We start from the raw sequence: 8,234 nt of genomic DNA, 5'->3' as shown, positions 1-8,234 counted from the left end.
ATTGTCCTCAAAGCGGGCAAAAAAGTTATTTAGTCTGCCTGGGAGCAAGACATCCTGGTCCGTGACGGAGATGGTTTTCATTTTGTAATCCGTGATTGACTGTAGACCCTGCCACATACCTCTTGTGTCTGAGCCGTTGAATTCAGATTCTACTTTGTCTCTATACTGACGCTTAGCTTGTTTGATTGCCTTGCGGAGGGAATAGCTGCACTGTTTGTATTCGGTCATGTTGCCAGACACCTTGCCCTGATTAAAAGCAGTGGTTCGCGCTTTCAGTTTCACGCGAATGCTGCCATCAATCCACGGTTTCTGGTTTGGGAATGCTTTAATCGTTGCTATGGGAACGACATCTTCAACGCATGCTCTAATGAACTTGCACACCGAATCAGCGTATTCGTCAATGTTGTTGTCTGACACAATACGAAACATATCCCAGTCCACGTGATGGAAGCAGTCTTGGAGTGTGGAATCAGATTGGTCAGACCAGCGTTGAACAGACCTCAGCGTGGGAGCTTCTTGTTTTAGTTTCTGTCTGTAGACAGGGATCAACAAAATGGAGTCGTGGTCAGCTTTTCTGAAAGGAGGGCGGGGCAGGGCCTTATATGCGTCGCGGAAGTTAGAATAGCAGTGATCCAAGGTTTTGCCAGCCCTGGTTGCGCAATCGATATGCTGATACAATTTAGGGAGTCTTGTTTTCAGATTAGCCTTGTTAAAATCCCCAGCTACAATGAATGCAGCCTCAGGATGTATGGATTCCAGTTTGCAAAGAGTCAAATAAAGTTTGTTCAGAGCCATCAATGTGTCTGCTTGGGGGGGAATATATATGGCTGTGATTATAAACGAAGAGAATTCCCTTGGTAGATAATGCTGTCGACATTTGATTGTGAGGAATTCGAAATCAGGTGAACAGAAGGACTTGAGTTCCTGTATGCTTTTTTGACCACACCACATCTCGTTAGCCATAAGGCATACACCCCCGCCCCTCTTCTTACCAGAAAGATGTTTGTTTTTGTCGGCGCGATGCGTGGAGAAACCAGCTGGCTGCACCGACTCCGATAGCGTCTCTCCAGTGAGCCATGTTTCCGTGAAGCAAAGAACGTTACAGTCTCTGGAATGCTACCCTTGCTCGGATTTCATCAACCTTGTTGTCAAGAGACTGGACATTGGCGAGAAGTATACTGGGGAGTGGTCTACGATGAGCCTGTCTCCGGAGTCTGACCAGAAGACCGCTATGTTTCCCTCTTTTACGAAGTCATTTTTTGGGTCGCCGGCTGGGATCCATTCCGTTGTCCTGGGTGAAAGGCCGAACACAGGATCCGCTTCGCGAAAGTCATATTCTTGGTCGTACTGATGGTGAGTTGACGCTGCTCTTATATTCACCAGAGGGCAGTGTCGCTATTCTGATCTCCAATAGTCTTGCTACTTGGCAGCTCCTGCATACTGTACTAGCAGCAGTGCTAGCAGTGGTTAGCCTTTTATACTGGCAAAAGAAAATAAAAAATAACTGACGAATTACATAATTATTTTGAGTTTCATTACTCACGCAACATTCTTCCCTTCAAGCAATGTCCGTTTATGTAGTTTAATCACCTCGTCGCCACTCTAATATTTGTGTTGTGGAGAAATGACGAGGCAGGAGACGGGAGTACAGTTAGTTTTCGTTTAGTCAAAACCCCTCATGCTCTACAGTTCCCGGCACCCCAGTGCGCATGTGCATTTCCTATTAGGTGTAGTAACGTAACACTGCCGTAATGCATTACTGCTTAGTAACAGCACAGTAACTAATATAAACAGATGTAGATCTCAGATACTACAAAGAGGTGGTCTGCTGGACGGAGAAAGAAGCTTTTGTGAAAGATGAGAGGAGAGAGAAGGATGTTACAATATAAAAACAAGTAGAGGGTGAGGCTGTTACCGTGAAAGAAGAAGAGGACGTTTCAGTGAAAGAAGAGGAAGACTCGTTTAGAGTGGAAGAGGATGCAGTTTTTGGAGTGAAAGAGGAGGGGGAGATGACTGTCACATTGAAAGAGGAGACAGAGGAAGAAGAGGAGGTTGGAGATCTGTTTAACACCAGTAAGTACAGTCTCTGCAGTCGATGAACCAATATGCAGTAAAGGGGTTCTACACTTTAATGTTGTTCTGTAGGAATGGCTGAAGCTACACTGTAACGTGTAGAACATCAAGAGTGGACCATCACCAAAACATTAACAATTGATCAAATGCATCCAATGACAATACCTGAAATACTGTAATCCTCTATCTCTTATTAGATTAGCCCAATATGTAGTCTTAAAGGGGCAATCAGCAGTTGTTACGTCCATTTTGGGACTTATACATTAATGAATGAACCCATTGTTTCTTGAAGAAATCCCTTATAAATGCCTCATGAGCTTTGTTCAGCTGTCGTACCCACCAGAAACCAAAATATACGCTTTTTTTTCTCCAATGTTTGTGAGTAAATATAAACAAACACTGTATATCCTCAAAACATGGTTAAAGCTATAATGTTGATATCATGGATGGTTGAATTTCTCCAGCCTCATCCCTCCGCTTTTTACCGAAACGGGCATGAAGTACGCTTTGTTATTGTTTCTACTGCTGATTGCTGCCCCCGTTACTCCTCAAGGTCCAAGGACTGTATGTTATTTTCAGAGATAGACTGGCTCTGGCAACTAAAATAGTCTAAATGTGAATTGATTCTCAATTGCGATACGTTTCTAGAAACATAGATCGCTGTACTTTCATATCACATCAAAATCATTTCACATAATACTTTCATATCACATCCATCATTTCAAATAATACTTTTATATCACATCAAAATAGGTAACCAGTTGTGACGCCCCAAATGGTAAACCAAATTAGTTTCTCGTAATTTCTCCTTCCTTCAGGCGTCTTTTTCTTCTTTGGACTTTATATGGAGGTTGGCAACCAACTTTAAGGTGCATTACCACTATCATCTGGACTGGAGTGTGGACCTCAGTTCATATTTTAATCACCCACGTGGGTATATACCAAGACAGTTGGGAAGAGGGCACAACAAAACCTTTTCCCTCTCAGGAGACTGAAAAGATTTGGCGTGGGTCCCCAGATCCTCAAAAGGTAATACAGCTGCACCATCGAGAGCATCCTGACCGGTTGCATCACCGCCTGGTATGGCAACTGCTCGGCATCTGACCCTTAGGCACTACAGAGTGTAGTGCTTACGGCCCAGTACATCACTGTGGCCAAGCTTCCTGCCATCCAGGACCTATATAATAGGCGGTGTCAGAGGAAAGACAACAAAATTGTCAGAGACTCCAGTCACCCAGTCATAGACCGTTTTCTCTGCTAACGCACGGCAAGCGGTACCGGAGTGCCAAGTCTAGGACCAAAAGCCTCCTCAACAGCTTCTACCCCCAAGCCATAAGACTGCTGAACAATTCATAAAATCACCACCGGACAATTTACATTGACCTCCCCACCCCCCTCCCTTTTGTGCACTGCTACTACCTACTGGTTGTTTGTTACCTATGCATAGTCACTACGCCCCCACCTTCACGTACAGATTACCTCAACTAGCCTGTACACCCGCACACTGACTCAGTACCGGTGCCCCCTGTATATAGCCTCCACACTGATTCGGTACCGGTGCCCCCTGTATATAGCCTCCACACTGACTCGGTACCGGTGCCCCCTGTATATACAGTGGGGCAAAAAAGTATTTAGTCAGCCACCAATTGTGCAAGTTCTCCCACTTAAAAAGATGAGAGGCCTGTAATTTTCATCATAGGTACACTTCAACTATGACAGACAAAATGGGGGAAAAAATCCAGAAAATCACATTGTAGGATTTTTAATTCATTTATTTGCAAATTATGGTGGAAAATAAGTATTTATAAATACGTTTTTTGCCCCAATGTAGTCTCATTATTGTTATTCTCATTGTGTTACTTTTTATTATTAGTTTTTATTTTATTCTACTTGGTAAACGTTTTCTTCTTCTTGAACTGTACTGTTGGTTAAGGGCTTGTAATTAAAGCATTTCTTGGTAAAGTCTAAGTTGGTGTCTTGACGGATTTGTAAAAAACGGTTTGTCATAAAACACTTTTTTAAATGTTTTTTAAAATGTTGCTGACACCCCTCCCCATAGGTGTCTCATTATTGGGATTCATTGCTGATTCCTACCTGTAGCTCACTATGAGGTGTCTAGTGATACAGGTTAAGGGCCCTGTTGGAGATTAGGGGTTGGTAGGGTAGTCGAGGGAACAAGCAGGGTAGGACACGGCCATGTTTTATCCCACACACAGTCTCTGTGGTTCATATGAACCCCATTCCTGGGAATTAGATTTGATTACAAATCGCCCCTATCTGTTACCACAAGGGTTCTGTCTGTCCCATTCCCAGCTGGGTTACTAGGTGATTTGTTGCCAGTACCTATAACTGGTTGATAGGGGAAACCTCCATGCTTATTATAGAAAAAGTAATTAGGGGAAAACAATTTAGTAAACTGAAATAAAATCACTTATCTGTTTGAAAAATGAAAACTATTCCAAAACTATCTTTTGACTCAAAATAAATAGCTTGTGTATCACTATCACTTGCTATCACCAGAAATACTTTAAGAAATTAGGATTTTGGAAACTCCTTTCGATTCGTATTAACAGCTTAAAGAAACTAACATTGGCATGAATTACCCTATGTGAACAAGAAGCTTATAACATTGCAAATATTTTCAGAGATGTGAGATAATTAACTTGTTCTCTGTAATATTGTGTAGCTTTGCAATCTTGACATTACATACATCAAGGAAAAGGAAAATCCAAGGCATGTTTCTCGACTCATACCCTGACTTTAAAAAGGGATTTTAGTGAGAATTAGCTTAGGAACTGTGTGTCACAGCATGACAATGTGAACGCGATTGGTCGACAGTCTCTTGGACAGGCGGTCTGTACGCTTTGACATTTTCTGGAATAGTTTTTATTTGAAAACGTTTTTGTTTACTTGCCTGCCTATTGAATTTGGAATGCACTGTACTTTTCATCTCTGAAACTCACTGAAATAATTCCTTTGATACAGCAGTAGCAATACAGGGATATAACATCTACAGAAAATACAGGAATGCCTATGGGGGAGGTGTTGCTGTATACAGTGCATTCGGAAAGTATTCAGACCCCTTGCCTTTCTCCACATTTTGTTACTTTCTAAATTTGATTAACAATTTATGGCTTGAGGGCAGTATTTTGACGCCCTTTTTGTTGTTTTTCCTTATTATTGAATACGCTATTGTTCGGTTGAAATATTATTGATTATTTAGACAACTGACAACCTGAGGATTAATTATAAACATCGTTTGACATGTTTCGACGAACGTTACCGGTACAATTAGGATGTATTCGTCTGCCTGTTTTGACCACCTTTGATTTTGTGGATTACTGAACACCACACGGCAACAAAATTGAGTTTTAGGGATATAATGAGGGACTTTATTGAACAAAACAAACATTTATTGTGTAGTTGGGACTCTTGTGACTGCAACCAGATGAAGATCTTCAAAGGTAAGTGATTAATTTTATTGCTATTTCTGACCTTCGTGACTCCTCTACTTGGTTGGAAAATGTTTGTATGCTTTTGTAAGCGAGGCGCTGTCCTCAGATAATCGCATGGTATGCTTTCACCGTAAAGCCTCTTTGAAATCTGATAAAGACGCTGGATTAACAAGATGTTTATCTTTAAGACAATGTATAACACTTTGGCGCTCTGCAATTTCACCGGATGTTGTCGAGGTGGGTTGATAGCAGGACTCCTGCGCCAGAAAGGTTAAACCTGGAGGTTCAGATTAAAAATCCTAAAGTCTTCAGACTGTTTTGGCTCTGGGAGTGTATTGTCCACAGGTGAACATGTCATTTGTCATGTCACGGAAAGTCGTAGAAAATGAAAGTATAGGAAGACTGCCTACTGAAGGAAGTTGAACATTAAAGCAACATCCGAACAGGGACTTGAACCCTGGACCCTCAGATTCCCCCCTGACGAGGGGGAATTGTCAGATGGTACATTTCCCCAGAGAACCAGGCCTCCATTCCAAATGATACAATCAACGTAATCTGAACTAGGCATCCCCTCCAAAGATACAATTTGTCCAAGACCTCGTGGCGCAAAGGTAGCGCATCTCCAGATCAGAAGGTTCCGTGTTCAAATCACATCGTGGTCAGGGTTTTTAATGTGTGCAATCTCTGCCTTCTTTACACAGCGTAGTCAATGAATCAGCACAAGTACCAATGTGGCTTTACAGTACAAATCTCGCAAAAACCATGCTGCATTGGATCACAATTGTCTCTCACAAAAGTCTGCCACACTGCAAATTCCTAAATCAGATTATGCTGTGTGATTGACTGTCTTCGAACAGGGAGTTTAAATTAGTTTTTTAAACTTTAATTTAGCTAATTCATTTGGCACACCTGCATTTTTTGAGTTTCTCCCATCCTTCTCTGCAGATCCTCTTTAGCTCTGTCAAGTTTGATGGGGAACATCACTGCACAGCTATTTTCAGGTCTCTCCAAAGATGTTAGATCGGGCTCAAGTCCGGGCTCTGGCTGGGCCACTCAAGGACATTCAGAGACTCCTACCAAAGCCACCCCTGTGTTGTATTGGCTGTGTGCTTAAGGTTGTTGTCCTGTTGGACGGTGAACCTTCACCCCAGTCTGAGGTCCTGAGCACCCTGGAGCAGGTCATTCATCAAGGATCTCTCTGCACTTAGCATCATTTAATATTTCCCTCGATCCTGACTAGTCTCCCAGTCCCTGCTGCTAAAAACATCCCCACAGCATGATGCTACCATGACCATGCTCCACCGTAGGGATGGTGCCAGGTTTCCTACAGACGTGACTCTTGGCATTCAGGCCAATCTTGTTTCTCATGGTCTGAGAGTCTTTGAGGTGCCTTTTGGCAAACTCCAAGCAGGCTGTCATGTGTCTTTTACTGAGGAGTGGTTTCCATCTGGCCGCTCTATCATCAAGGTCTGATTGGTGGAGTGCTGCAGAGATGGTTGTCCTTCTGGAAGGTTCTCCCATCTCCACAGAGGAACTTTGGAGCTCTTAGTTGCTCAAAACTTGTGCCTCGATACAATCCTGTCTTGGAGCTCTACGAACAATTCGTTCGACCTCATGGCTTGGTTTTTGCTCTAACATGCACTGTCAACTGTGGGACCTTATATCGACAGGTGTGTGCCTTCCAAATCATGTCCAAACAATTGAATTTACCACAGGTGGACTCCACTCAAGTTGTAGATACATCTCAATGATGATTAATGGAAACAGGATGCACCTGAAGTCTCAAAGTGTCTGAATACTTATGTAAACAAGGTATTTAAAAAAAAAAAAAAAATTTATAAATGAGCAAACATTTCTAAAAACCTGTTTTCATTTTTGGCTATTTTGTGTAGATTAATGAGGATTTATTTTAATTGTAATAATTGTTATAATAAGACTACCGAAACAAAATGTGGAAAAAGGGAAGGGGTCTGAAGTGTGTGATACTCCCTGGATTCAAACCAGGGTGTCTCTAGTGATGCCGCAAGCTCTGAGTTGCAGTGCCTTAGACCGCTGCACCACTCGGCAGACCCAAAGTCATGTTCTAGTGCTGTCGCCAACTGAAATATAACTTGGTCAACCAAGAGTCGTCTGTTCATTCTACCAAACGATTGGTTGAAATGTTATAACGTGTATTTTTCCATATATAGACACACCCCATGTGTTTAATAAAATCGACTATCTAAATGAAAATTATACAAATCTAAAGGTAATTTTTTAAATTGTAAACATAAATAAAGCAAATAAAAACATTGCAGCCTGCAGTTAAATATCCTGTTAAAAATAAATGTCATTTATAAATCACATTATTGGCTGCACATGGCCTGTCTACAACGAAAACATTGTATCAACTATCAACTGGGTCATCCAAAACTAGCAATAGCAAGCTTGCAACATTGTATAAAATATTCTGGGCCCTCAAGTTTCCCACTCTAGTGAGTTTTGTACTGACACAGCTCTAGGCTATTTGTGCAAAGAATAAAAACTCATCAGGGATTTTATGACATTTCCACTGGATCAGAGCATTTCATTTTCCTTTTCAATGCCGAGTGGTTATCGAGCGTTGGAAATATTTAAAAAAAACTTTGAGCAACTATTGTCATTCGTAATTGATTCTAATAAGACTTTGTTTACTTGCTGTTTGAGGTGAAGAACAAATCATTTCAG

Source organism: Oncorhynchus nerka, linkage group LG21 (genome assembly GCF_034236695.1).
Source record: "Oncorhynchus nerka isolate Pitt River linkage group LG21, Oner_Uvic_2.0, whole genome shotgun sequence".
Classification (NCBI taxonomy): Eukaryota; Metazoa; Chordata; class Actinopteri; order Salmoniformes; family Salmonidae; genus Oncorhynchus; species Oncorhynchus nerka.
Note: the sequence above shows the minus strand (reverse complement) of the source record.